The following is a 14648-nucleotide window of genomic DNA, read 5'->3' as shown; positions in this document are numbered from 1 at the left end:
TTTTAAATCGCTGACTTTTAAAATCCATACCATGGACCCACCCCGTAAATTATTCAAACACAATGATGGTACCTCCACTCGAGCTAAATGGTTTGACTTTGAGGCTTATAACCAGTGGGCTGCGCAAATAGTAAACAAATGCCAAGTTTTGCATGCAAGACTTAGTAGTGCAGCAGCATCAGCCTCATCTGATACACATCCTCGTCAGACTGTTCCTACGTCTGCTATTGCTGATGGGGCTATTGTTGCTAATAATAGTGATAGTACAGCAGGTGTTGCTCGGGCCGTTGCTGTTACTGATGCTAACCATATAGCTTGTGCTGCTGGTGATTTTGCGTCTGATGCACAATCTAGCCGGGTCACCTCTGCTGCAGCTACTGCAGTTGTTATTGAGCCTGTTACCGCTTCTACTATTACTTCAACCACACATGCGTGTCCGGGCTCCGCTGGTGATGCTGCAACACCACACACCCCCTCAATCATTGTAAATTTCTCACAAACAGATACTACTGTAATTGAGCCCGTTGTGCAGTCTGGGTCCGGCAGTCGCTCTCAGTCACACATTAGAGAGATATCTAATTTTAATGCTCGCGAATTGCGTGAACGCCTTGATTTTAGAGGTCTCGATCATCCAGAACAAGTGCTGGCGCGAGTGCGCGAGTGCTTAGCCAATGTGATAGACAGAGCTGTGGCGGGATCCCAACAGGGCAGTGTTCTAAACGTGGTCCTGCGTGGCCCCTCGCTGGCTTCAGATGTTCAGGCTGTTTTAAACGCTGATGATCGGTATGATCCGGAGCTGTTTCTCGATCAAATTGCACAAGTTATGCAGAGTAATGATGAATCTATCGGTGATGATGAATTAGAGTTTATTGTCACGGTAGCTCAGAACAGTAGTGGTGGGTCTCGCTTAAGACTGGCGCACATACCTTATGATGAGATTCTCTGATGATCCCCTGTGATCATATGAAACATTGCATGCACTGTGGCACCACATATAGAGAATCCAAGAAATTGCCACACAAATGTGCGCAGCCTGGATGCGAGCACTGCCGCGAACCTAAATTAGCAGGAGACTCCGACCATCAGTGTTTCATACAGCCTGTTGAAAAACAGAAGCCTAACGATAAATACATTTTATATGATTTTGAGACGCGGTACCACAACGGTAAACACGAGGCTAACTTTGTGTGTGCGTCTGATCTGAAGGGCAATAAGTTCAGATTTAATACATTAAAGTGTGTGGAGGCGTTTGTGCAGCATTACAGACGCCCAAGGTTTCGTGGGTACACTTTCATAGCACATAATGCATCTGGCTTTGATAACTACATACTCCTCGAGTACTTTGTCAGACAGAGCATAACACCTAGTGTCATAATGAGCGGCAGCCGTGTGATTTTAATGCATGACAGGGACTATGACCAGCGGTGGATTGATTCGTTCAGCTTTTTGCCCATGGGCCTTGCCAAAATACCCTCTGCTTTAGGTTTTCAAGACCTGCAGAAGGGCCATTTCCCACACAGGTTTAATACGAGGGATAATGAGCGTTATGTGGGCCCGTACCCAGATCCCTCCTTCTACGGCTATGAGCACATGTCTGAAAGCGATAAGGTGCGATTCATGGAATGGTACCAGGTTGCCTCGCAGAATCCCTTTGATTTTCAGGCTGAACTCAGGCGTTACTGTGTTAACGATGTTGATGTCCTGCGTAAAGCATGCGTCATTTATCGTGACACGCTACTGGGTTGTACTCAAGTTGATCCATTCACGTATACCACCCTGGCTGCATTTAGTATGGGTGTGTATAAAACGCTGTTTCTGCCTAGAGACGCGCTCGCTCTCACGGGGCATACGTTGAGCAGAACAAGACGTTTTCTAACGTCACTGTCTGAAGACCGTGGTTTTTTAAAACACACACCAAAAAAGAACACCCCTGGTGGACCGCTGCGGCATAGTACACTAAAAAAAATAAAGAATAAAAAAAAAAACAAATTAAAGGGGGGTCCTGTAGAGTGGTTGGATTTTTGAATTCAGGTTTTTTTCTTATTGCAGAAATTGTTCTTCTGCTAAAAATATTTGCTGTTTGGTGTTTTTCTACTGTTATGGGGTTTTTTTTCACTTATTGCTGCTAAATTGTTTTGTTTTCTTTTCTTTTATTACTGTTAAATATTTTATGTCTTTTATTTATGTTTAAACAAAGTATGTTATGAATCTATATATATATATCTATATATATCTATATATATATATATATATATATATATATATATATATATATATATATATATATATATATATATACGAGATTTGATAATAAATACCATTGACTCGATTAAATCATGCTCTCATGTTGTTTTTATTATTATTCTCATTAGTACATATCAGTATCCACATTGCACACACACATAATCACTGCATACAGCAACAGGTTGTATGTTGTTGACAAATCGACACACCATAGCATCATTACAAATTAAATTAGACCCATACATGTTAAGCAGGCGGGCATAAGATACACCATTTTGCATATGATATTAAAAAAAATACACAATGTTGACCGCATGTGATGGAGAAGTCGTTCTGCACTTGTTTTCCTGAATATAAAACAGTGGAACAGTTTTTTAGAAGAAACATCTTTATTGCTGGGGGGAAACTGTCTAACGAGTGTCTGTGAAGGTTCTCAGTCATCCAGGTCATCGTAGTCAAAGGAGCTTGCAAAGAAAAGCGTCTGGACTTCTTTAAGTTACTTGAAGACGTTTCACCTCTCATCCGAGAAGCTTCTTCAGTTCTAAGGTCAAATAGTGGAGAGTCCCAGATATAAACCTAGTGGGAGTGACCCCCCACAGAGGGACAAAAGGACCCCCTGATGATCCTCTAATCGCCTGAGCCAAGGTGTGAAACTGGGTGTGGGTCCCAATCAGCCAGACTTTCGGGTGAGTTCATTGTGAAACCTGGCCCCACCTTATCATGCAAATTCCTGAGATCAGATGGCCCAGGATGTGAGTGGGCGTTAAGGCGTCTGGGGAGGGAACTCAAAACTGGATTATAGATGGCAGAGAGTTGGTGTCGTAAACCACCGCCTCTGTTCAAAGATGGTCGCTCACAGTGGACATAGATGGCTTCTTTCACTCCTCTTTCAAACCATCTGTCCTCTCTGTCCAAAATGTGAACATTGGCATCCTCGAAAGAGTGACCTTTGACCTTTAGATGCAGATGGACAGCTGAGTCTTGTCCTGTGGAGGTGGCTCTTCTGTGTTGTGCCATGCGCTTGTAAAGTGGCTGTTTGGTCTCTCCAATGTAGAGGTCTGAGCATTCCTCACTGCACTGTACAGCATACACCACATTGTTAAGTTTGTGTTTTGGCGTTTTATCTTTCGGGTGAACCAGTTTCTGTCTGAGCGTGTTGCTGGGTCTGAAATGCACCGGGATGTCATGCTTGGAGAAAACTCTCCTGAGTTTTTCTGATACACCGGCTACATAGGGGATGACAATGTTGTTGCGTCTGTCCTTCTTATCCTCCCTCGCTGGTGTCTGGTCTTCTTTTCTGTGCCTCTTTGCTGACTTTAAGAACGCCCATTTAGGATAGCCACACGTTTTGAGTGCTTCCTTTACATGTGTGTGTTCCTTCTTTTTTCCTTCAGGCTTAGAGGGAACATGTTCTGCCCGGTGGTGTAGGGTCCTAATTACTCCAAGTTTGTGTTCCAGAGGGTGATGGGAGTCAAAGAGGAGGTACTGGTCCGTGTGTGTGGGCTTCCGGTAAACTTCAGTGTTGAGTTTGCCGTTCTCTTCAATGTGCACAGCGCAGTCCAGGAAAGGCAAACAGTTGTCCTTTGTGTCTTCCCTGGTGAACTTGATGTTTTTATCCACAGCGTTAATGTGCGTAGTGAAGGATTCCACTTCTTGTGTCTTGATTTTGACCCAGGTGTCGTCCACATATCTGTACCAGTGGCTGGGTACTCTTCCTTTGAAAGAGCCAAGAGACTTCCTTTCCACTTCCTCCATGTAAAGGTCCATGTAAAAACCCTTGTTGTATTTAAATGTGTGGTGGTGAGGCAGAGGTCTAACAGAGTGCTAACAGTCTGATCGGGGGTGATCGCTTCTCTCTTCTTGTAGGCGTTTTACCAAACCAAATCAAAGCAACTAGTACTGAGTCTCCCTGTCAATGTTGCTCCAACAGTGTCATGAGAAATGTTCATCAGCACCATCATTAAAACTGACCAGTACTGTCTTGTGACATCACAGCTATCGGACTCAAAAACAGGTCATTGGCAGCTAAAGTCATATAACATACTGCCAAGAGATGAAAATACTGAAAAATGGTGAAAGCAAAGTTTTCAGCCATGAGATTATTGTTTATGCAATTTTAGGAAAAGATCATAATTAAAAAAAAGTCTATGCTACTGGGGATGGTAATACTGTTATTAAAAATATGATTAAAAACATAAAAACCGCTTGTCCACATTTTTTTAAGTTTATTTTAATCAGAATATGAATAGTGTAAAATTTGAGCACTTGAGAATCTCTCAAGTCTTGAATGTTTGAATTCAGTGATGCCACGTTAAAAAATACAGATATTCAGTAAGATACAGTTTTTTTTCATAGGTGTTTTTTAACTAGACAGAATGACCAGTTGGCACAGATGCAAAGGAAATGTGCAGCTGAACACGTTACATATTTTGGGCTGGTTAATGAACAGCCTCCAATTATCTGCATCATACTCAAAATTCATTGCAAACCACAAGATCTTCAACATCAGTGCAATAAACAAAGTTATGATCGGTTTAATAGAATAGAACAAGATCCTCCTCACAATACATATTAATAAAAAAACTGTGTTCACTGAGGCAGGAAGTGCTCGTCACAGAGCCTACACCTAAATAACTCAAATGCTTCTTTTGTCAAGTCTCACAGTCTCATATAAGTCATTTAACTCTGACGAGTGAACTCGAAATTTCAAGTTAGCCCTGGCAGTCAGGAAGTGCTGTGAAGTTACGTAATGTCCTTGTCACTCTTGAAGCAGAAGCGGAAGAAATTACGTAATTCAAGACTGGCAATGCTCACTAGAAATTTTAACTTATTTTACTAACTCAAAATTTTAACTTAGCATCAATTTTTTTTCTTAAATTTCTACTTGTTAACTTGAAATGTTGAGTTATTCTTGGAGTTACTCTTTTGTTTCCAGTAGCAGAAACCAGCTTCCACAGAATGTTTCAGACTGGTGTCATTGGAAGGTCAGGGTAACTGATTCATGACGTACAAACTGTGTTTGTAACTCCACCCACAGCATTTTTCCAAACCCAAGCTCTTTCCCGTCTTCTTAGAGCCAATAATGTAAACTACACAACGTGTGTCACTGACATCATTAGAAGCATTAATGGTTTTTCTGTTTTTTATATTAATGACTTTGTCCTTGTGTCAACTCAGAAGACAGTAGGTTGTTTTTCTGACATCCAAAAAGATTTATTATTGTTAACAAACAAACAAACAAACAAATAAAAAATAAATCCAGGATTGATCTCCTGAAACACTAAAATGTTTAAAGAATAAAAACTGAAAAGATTTAGAATTTAAAATTGTATGATTTACAAAAAAAACCCCAACTATTTCCAGCACTATACAAAAGTCTTGGGTCAATCGTCACTTTTTAATATTTTGCTAGGAAAACGGGAAATAGGTTTAATCAATAGCTGCACCTAATTTACATGGAAAAACAGTACATGAGGCCGGCCTCGGATAAAGCGGATGAAGATGGATGGATACTAAAAGTAGCTGTAGATTGAGTATTTTTTTTTCTCTAATGGTTCAAATTTGATTTGTTTGTTGCTGAGTAGCTGTTAATCTTTGGGCGTTAAATGTCGTTGCTTTGTCCTTGGCTGCTGGTAAGTAAGGTTCTTGATCCTTCCATCACAAATAGATGCTCTGAGACACGAACCCCTTTCACTAGTAGCTTCTACTAGCCACCAGCTATAACAACTGCTTTAATAGTAGTTAAAGCTAAAATTAAGCATTAGAAACTGTTACAGCCGTTTTTATCTCCAGTTCTTTTCTTTCCTTTTTTACTTTAGCTTCTTTTTCCTGTGAAATTTGCTTTTATTTTAAGGCTCCTGATCTGGCTAACAGTGTCGCTTTCTCCGACTCTGCCTTTAAACCACCAGATGATACACAATGAGACTACACTGTAGCCATTTTAAAACCATGCTTTGATCATAGCAGCATATGTGAGAGTCACCTTTTCATTTCTTTATTCCGCTTCATTAATGCTATTCTCAGTAATGATCGGCCATCTCGTCCAAGTGCAGTCTGCAAAGTCCTGAAAAGAAGCATCCTTGAAACTTTCAAGCAAGGTTGTTTGATCTTTGTTCATTTTTTCTTTAGAAACCTGTTGAAGCATCTCTTTAACACTGTTCACAGAAGTCTCCAACCTGCCGAACTCAACCATCGCTTTGTTTTATCTTGAATGTCATAACCCCAGAACGAGTTGACATAGGATTTTAAAATTCATACCAAAGGTGCAGTTTCTAAAGTTCCTGGATAAGTTCACATAATACATGGCACTAGTCCAAGATGGCGGCCAACCAAACCGGTTTGACAACCGGTTTGACCGGTTTCGTGCGTGTGCTCATGCGCGTTCAGGTGTGGTGGGGGTATGGTTGTTCGTGTGGAAATACCACAGGGGATCAGAGGGGTTATATGAGTTTATAGGTTTTTAACGGGGTTTTAATTTAATCAAACCATAGGGTTTTTAATTAAACTATTTTTATCACTTAGGTGTATCGCAACATTCAGTTATGCATGTGTTCTTAAAAGCAATTCTTTGTTTCTTGTTTCATTCTTGGCGGAGTGGAAGCTGTTTTGGTTCACAGTGCGCCTTAACAAAGAGGGGGTGCTCTAGTCAAAAGTGTTGGTAATAGTGTTTTAATCACACTAATTTTCTAAATCTGACAATGTCTCAGCTTGCAGTGAGGCATGCATTTTATTTTATAAATGGCACAAATGGGAATTTCTTCTGAATGGGTAATGTCAGCATGTTCACAAGCGTTTCATTTAATCAAACCCTTAGTTTTAATTTAACTAGTTTTTCTTTCCAGGGTTGATGCGATCATTTTATTTAAAAATCGGGATTTCGGAATGTTGAACTAAGAGTGAGACAAAGCCAGCCAGCTAGTTTTTAACACAGTAAATGTCACAAATAGCATTCAGTCCTTTAGAAAATAAATGCTATAAGCAGCCAGTATCGCTCTTTTCAAACTAATCGTCTTTTAAATACACTCATTTTGTGATTCCGGTGTCACACCTTGCACCGATGCGAGCATTTTATTTCTTTAAAAACGGATCAAACGGGCCATTTCTTCTGCAAGGGGTTTCATGGTTTCAGAGTAGTTTTTAACACAACAGATAGTCGCAAATAACATTCAGCCCTTTAGAAAATAAACGCTACAGTGATACTTCTAAAACCAGTCGCCCAGACCCGCTCCAACTTTTCAACAGCTGGCTAATTGTTTGAATTTGTTCAGGATTGCAAAAGCCCACCGCTGGGTATCACTAGTTGAGAGTACCATGCGAACAAGGGCCCAGCCTATTGTTTAAAGTGGCCGGTATTGGCTCTTTTTGTAATTCCTCGACAAGGTAAATGGGGCAGGTGTAGCTACCAATCGGGTGGCGACCCCGCCTATTGTCTGAAGTATCGGCTCCTTTGTAATTCCTTGAGAAGACAAAAGCCCTGAAGGGTCTCATTTAAATTGGTTGGAGACATACCTTTTCTTTTTGGAAACACCCACCCTATATATAAAAAACAGGCTCAGACCCCGAAACCCTGAGCCATTTACGCCTCAAGATTCGCTGCAGAGCACACCATTTTCTTTGCGATCATCAACACTAACATTGTTCTTTATAACATGGACATGTAAACGGTAAGTAAAACAAAACCTATTATTGTATTTTTAAAAAGTGTTATGTTAACATATTATAGGATATTCAAACTATTTTTTTTCCTAAAACAAAAGCTTAATTTTTAGGAGTTCGGGAGAACGGCCCAGGGCCCTTTTCTTTAGAAACGGGCGCTTTTACAGCTGGAACTAGTTCTCTAACAGGCACAAGGTGTGTACAGCATTACTGGATTTTTAAACGTATGTATGTTTTAAACTAGCGATTGTTTTAAATTATGTAATAACGTTTTTGTTTGATTTGTTCCAGGGTTAACAAACTGAGCAGGAAAACATTCAGACACCGCGACCACAGAGCCCAACCTTACATCAGGTGTGTATACAACGGGATGTATAGTTGTGTATTATTTTTTAAAAAGAAAAAAAATTAAAAGGGGTTTAAACAATTACAAATGTTCTAAACTGACCGTTTTACACACGCCAGAGAACCGGGTGTGTGGAGGAGCAGGACCATCCCGAATAACGCACACTACAAGGTAAGCATAGGCATATATAAATTAGATAAAAAGAGATAGAGAGGGAGACACGCTTATTCAGTTTGAAATGGGTACATGTATAAAATGTTTTAACACATGTCTATCTATCTTCACAGACTGCAGAACAGCACCCCTCCTCATAATGATCAGGACACCGTACGATTCCAGACGTTTTTGGAATGTTTAAGCAGTATCGACCTCCCAGAACAACAAAAACCTGGAGCTTTGTGCAACAGTGGAGAGTCAGAACCGATCTTCATCAGCGAACCTGCAACACCCCCGAGTGAGTGGCTACCTCGCGATTTCTCTGATGTTTTTGAGTACAGTATATCAGATTTTGATCTAGTTCATATACCCACCACCCCAGAATGTGTCAGAAAGAGCGTTGATTCACACATAGATTTCGAAGAAGGCGGCATAACAGACTCTCAAATATCAGCGGCGTATGATGCTTACATGAAGCTTCCAGATGCTCAGCCTGCTGAACGGAGTCATATAGTTTCAAAAAATGATATCCTATCTTTGATCGATGCTAAACTCAGCCAACATCAACAAGCAGTACAGGAGGGCTTACAAGAAATAGTCGCTAAACTCAACCAACATCAAGAAGCAGCACAGGGCGACTTGCATGAAATAGCTGGTGGTCTAACTAGTACCCGGCAGGCAATAAACAGTACCTGGGGTTTATTAGATCTCATTAGTACCCGCTTTTTAAATCGCTGACTTTTAAAATCCACACCATGGACCCACCCCGTAAATTATTCAAACACAATGATGGTACCTCCACTCGAGCTAAATGGTTTGACTTTGAGGCTTATAACCAGTGGGCTGCGCAAATAGTAAACAAATGCCAAGTTTTGCATGCAAGACTTAGTAGTGCAGCAGCATCATCCTCATCTGATACACATCCTCGTCAGACTGTTCCTACGTCTGCTATTGCTGATGGGGCTATTGTTGCTAATAATAGTGATAGTACAGCAGGTGTTGCTCGGGCCGTTGCTGTTACTGATGCTAACCATATAGCTGGTGCTGCTGGTGATTTTGCGTCTGATGCACAATCTAGCCGGGTCACCTCTGCTGCAGCTACTGCAGTTGTTATTGAGCCTGTTACCGCTTCTACTATTACTTCAACCACACATGCGTGTCCGGGCTCCGCTGGTGATGCTGCAACACCACACACACCCTCAATCATTGTAAATTTCTCACAAACAGATACTGCTGTAATTGAGCCCGTTGTGCAGTCTGGGTCCGGCAGTCGCTCTCAGTCACACATTAGAGAGATATCTAATTTTAATGCTCGCGAATTGCGTGAACGCCTTGATTTTAGAGGTCTCGATCATCCAGAACAAGTGCTGGCGCGAGTGCGCGAGTGCTTAGCCAATGTGATAGACAGAGCTGTGGCGGGATCCCAACAGGGCAGTGTTCTAAACGTGGTCCTGCGTGGCCCCTCGCTGGCTTCAGATGTTCAGGCTGTTTTAAACGCTGATGATCGGTATGATCCGGAGCTGTTTCTCGATCAAATTGCACAAGTTATGCAGAGTAATGATGAATCTATCGGTGATGATGAATTAGAGTTTATTGTCACGGTAGCTCAGAACAGTAGTGGTGGGTCTCGCTTAAGACTGGCGCACATACCTTATGATGAGATTCTCTGATGATCCCCTGTGATCATATGAAACATTGCATGCACTGTGGCACCACATATAGAGAATCCAAGAAATTGCCACACAAATGTGCGCAGCCTGGATGCGAGCACTGCCGCGAACCTAAATTAGCAGGAGACTCCGACCATCAGTGTTTCATACAGCCTGTTGAAAAACAGAAGCCTAACGATAAATACATTTTATATGATTTTGAGACGCGGTACCACAACGGTAAACACGAGGCTAACTTTGTGTGTGCGTCTGATCTGAAGGGCAATAAGTTCACATTTAATACATTAAAGTGTGTGGAGGCGTTTGTGCAGCATTACAGACGCCCAAGGTTTCGTGGGTACACTTTCATAGCACATAATGCATCTGGCTTTGATAACTACATACTCCTCGAGTACTTTGTCAGACAGAGCATAACACCTAGTGTCATAATGAGCGGCAGCCGTGTGATTTTAATGCATGACAGGGACTATGACCAGCGGTGGATTGATTCGTTCAGCTTTTTGCCCATGGGCCTTGCCAAAATACCCTCTGCTTTAGGTTTTCAAGACCTGCAGAAGAGCCATTTCCCACACAGGTTTAATACGAGGGATAATGAGCGTTATGTGGGCCCGTACCCAGATCCCTCCTTCTACGGCTATGAGCACATGTCTGAAAGCGATAAGGTGCGATTCATGGAATGGTACCAGGTTGCCTCGCAGAATCCCTTTGATTTTCAGGCTGAACTCAGGCGTTACTGTGTTAACGATGTTGATGTCCTGCGTAAAGCATGCAGCATTTATCGTGACACGCTACTGGGTTGTACTCAAGTTGATCCATTCACGTATACCACCCTGGCTGCATTTAGTATGGGTGTGTATAAAACGCTGTTTCTGCCTAGAGACGCGCTCGCTCTCACGGGGCATACGTTGAGCAGAACAAGACGTTTTCTAACGTCACTGTCTGAAGACCGTGGTTTTTTAAAACACACACCAAAAAAGAACACCCCTGGTGGACCGCTGCGACATAGTACACTAAAAAAAATAAAGAATAAAAAAAAAAACAAATTAAAGGGGGGTCCTGTAGAGTGGTTGGATTTTTGAATTCAGGTTTTTTTCTTATTGCAGAAATTGTTCTTCTGCTAAAAATATTTGCTGTTTGGTGTTTTTCTACTGTTATGGGTTTTTTTTTCACTTATTGCTGCTAAATTGTTTTCTTTTCTTTTCTTTTATTACTGTTAAATATTTTATGTCTTTTATTACTGGTTAATGTTTGATGTCTTTTATTTATGTTTAAACAAAGTATGTTATGAATCTATATATGTGTGTATATATATATATATATATATATATATATATACGAGATTTGATAATAAATACCATTGACTCGATTAAATCATGCTCTCATGTTGTTTTTATTATTATTCTCATTAGTACATATCAGTATCCACATTGCACACACACATAATCACTGCATACAGCAACAGGTTGTATGTTGTTGACAAATCGACACACCATAGCATCATTACAAATTAAATTAGACCCATACATGTTAAGCAGGCGGGCATAAGATACACCATTTTGCATATGATATTAAAAAAAAATACACAATGTTGACCGCATGTGATGGAGAAGTCCTTCTGCACTTGTTTTCCTGAACATAAAACAGTGGAACAGTTTTTTAGAAGAAACATCTTTATTGCTGGGGGGAAACTGTCTAACGAGTGAACAAAACTATCAAAAAAATAACCGCGTCTGTCTCTCGAAATATAAACAGCAAGCCAATGTTCCCCTGGCATCGTAGAAGGGTGGGTGTTTACAATACCCATAGCTGGGAGTCTTTGAAGCCGTTCAGTGGTTAGCTGATCATAGGCTAACACGCCTAGGAAATGTGTGTTTTTATTGATAATGCCGCCGACCACGGCTGATAGTTCTATAGTGTTCATGACCGTTTTTGTCTCAATAGTAGTCCAAGAGCACCTGTCTCATGTTAGATATTTCAATGACTGAATCAAATACAGAATAACACAAGAGGTTCACTGTACGGGGTAGTGGATTTCTGAAACGGGTTTCCAATCTCACGTTCCCAGTTTTAATTAACGACACATTCCCTGAATGTCCTTTGTCAGCTTCCAGATTGAAACAGAATAAAGTGTAGCCGTTACCAAAGTCTGCACGTGTTATGGCCAAGGATCTGTTCTTTAAATGTCTTCCTGTGGTTTGTATCAGCTGGTAAAATTCTCTGATATAGTGTCTGTGAAGGTTCTCAGTCATCCAGGTCATCGTAGTCAAAGGAGCTTGCAAAGAAAAGCGTCTGGACTTCTTTAAGTTACTTGAAGACGTTTCACCTCTCATCCGAGAAGCTTCTTCAGTTCTAAGGTCAAATGGTGGAGAGTCCCAGATATAAACCTAGTGGGAGTGACCCCCCACAGAGGGACAAAAGGACCCCCTGATGATCCTCTAATCGCCTGAGACAAGGTGTGAAACTGGGTGTGGGTCCCAATCAGCCAGAGTTTCGGGTGGGTTCATTGTGAAACCTGGCCCCACCTTATCATACGAATTCCTGTGGTCAGATGGCCCAGGATGTGAGTGGGCGTTAAGGCGTCTGGGAAGGGATCTCAAAACTGGATTATAGATGGCAGAGAGTTTGTTAGGTATTTTAGCACTACGGTTAGCATTTACTGGATATTGTTTTATAGTGACATTATGCAGGAAAACTCTGTTATTCAATAAGGCCCATTTGTTTTAGTTATTTTTCTCTTTGACCCAAGAATTGATGTGTGAGAATCACAGGCTGGTACAAGGTTGAAATACCACAGAGATCACTCCCTCAGCTACATTAGTTTCTTAATCTTTTAGACGCCTGTTGAAGGCCAAATGGTTTGTTTCAGATTTCACTAATAAAAGAACTCTTCGTTTTGTGCCTTGAAAATATGTCGCTGAGATAATCACAATTGTAGCTGAACTGTGATAAACTACACAAAGGATGCTTCTTCACCCATGGGCAGGAAGACGCTCCCTTATCTTGGTCTGTACTGGTTTAAACTGATAATCTGCTGTCTCATGAATTTTACCCTCTATATAAACTGTTGTACTTGTGAATAAAGTTGAGTCAATTTGGGAAGACAATCTAAAGCAGTCTCTGTTTTCTTGTTCTCCCAAGCTGCTCCCGAGCTCGTACTAACACGCTGAATGGCATGCTTGAATATTACTTGAGAATATATTTGACTGTGTTACAGACTAAGGGACATTCTCTGCTGATAGGTGAAGGTACATTCTCTGCTGATAGACGTCCACGCCTCGAAGGAAGTCGATCCACAGATTAGGCCTTGGAAGCCGTTTCCTTCAGAGTTGGTGTCGTAAACCCCCGCCTCTGTTCAAAGATGGTCGCTCACAGTGGACATAGATGCTTCTTTCACTCCTCTTTCAAACCATCTGTCCTCTCTGTCCAAAATGTGAACATTAGCATCCTCGAAAGAGTGTCCTCTATCCTTAAGATGCAGATGGACTGCTGAGTCTTGTCCTGTGGAGGTGGCTCTTCTGTGTTGTGCCATGCGCTTGTGAAGTGGCTGTTTGGTCTCTCCAATGTAGAGGTCTGGGCATTCCTCGCTGCACTGTACAGCATACACCACATTGTTAAGTCTGTGTTTTGGCGTTTTATCTTTCGGGTGAACCAGTTTTTGTCTGAGCGTGTTGCTGGGTCTGAAATGCACTGGGATGTCATGCTTGGAAAAAACTCTCCTGAGTTTTTCTGATACACCGGCTACATAGGGGATGACAAAGTTGTTGCGTCTGTCCTTCTTATCCTCCCTCGCTGGTGTCTGGTCTTCTTTTCTGTGCCTCTTTGCTGACTTTAAGAACTTTTTTCCTTCAGGCTTAGAGGGAACATGTTCTGCCCGGTGGTGTAGGGTCCTAATTACTCCAAGTTTGTGTTCCAGAGGGTGATGGGAGTCAAAGAGGAGGTACTGGTCCGTGTGTGTGGGCTTCCGGTAAACTTCGATGTTGAGGTTGCCGTTCTCTTCAATGTGCACAGCGCAGGAAAGGCAAACAGTTGTCCTTTGTGTCTTCCTGGTGAACTTGATGTTTTTATCCACAGCGTTAATGTGCGCAGTGAAGGATTCCACTTCTTGTGTCTTGATTTTGACCCAGGTGTCGTCTACATATCTGTACCAGTGGCTGGGTACTCTTCCTTTGAAAGAGCCAAGAGCCTTCCTTTCCACTTCCTCCATGTAAAGGTCCATGTAAAAACCCTTGTTGTATTTAAATGTGTGGTGGTGAGGCAGAGGTCTAACAGAGTGCTAACAGTCTGATCGGGGGTGATCGCTTCTCTCTTCTTGTAGGCGTTTTACCAAACCAAATCAAAGCAACTAGTACTGAGTCTCCCTGTCAATGTTGCTCCAACAGTGTCATGAGAAATGTTCATCAGCACCATCATTAAAACTGACCAGTACTGTCTTGTGACATCACAGCTATCGGACTCAAAAACAGGTCATTGGCAGCTAAAGTCATATAACATACTGCCAAGAGATGAAAATACTGAAAAATGGTGAAAGCAAAGTTTTCAGCCATGAGATTATTGTTTATGCAATTTTAGGAAAAGAT

Source organism: Maylandia zebra, linkage group LG3, assembly GCF_041146795.1.
Source record: "Maylandia zebra isolate NMK-2024a linkage group LG3, Mzebra_GT3a, whole genome shotgun sequence".
NCBI lineage: Eukaryota > Metazoa > Chordata > Actinopteri > Cichliformes > Cichlidae > Maylandia > Maylandia zebra.
The sequence above is the reverse complement of the archived record's forward strand: the minus strand, read 5'-3'. Positions refer to the sequence as shown.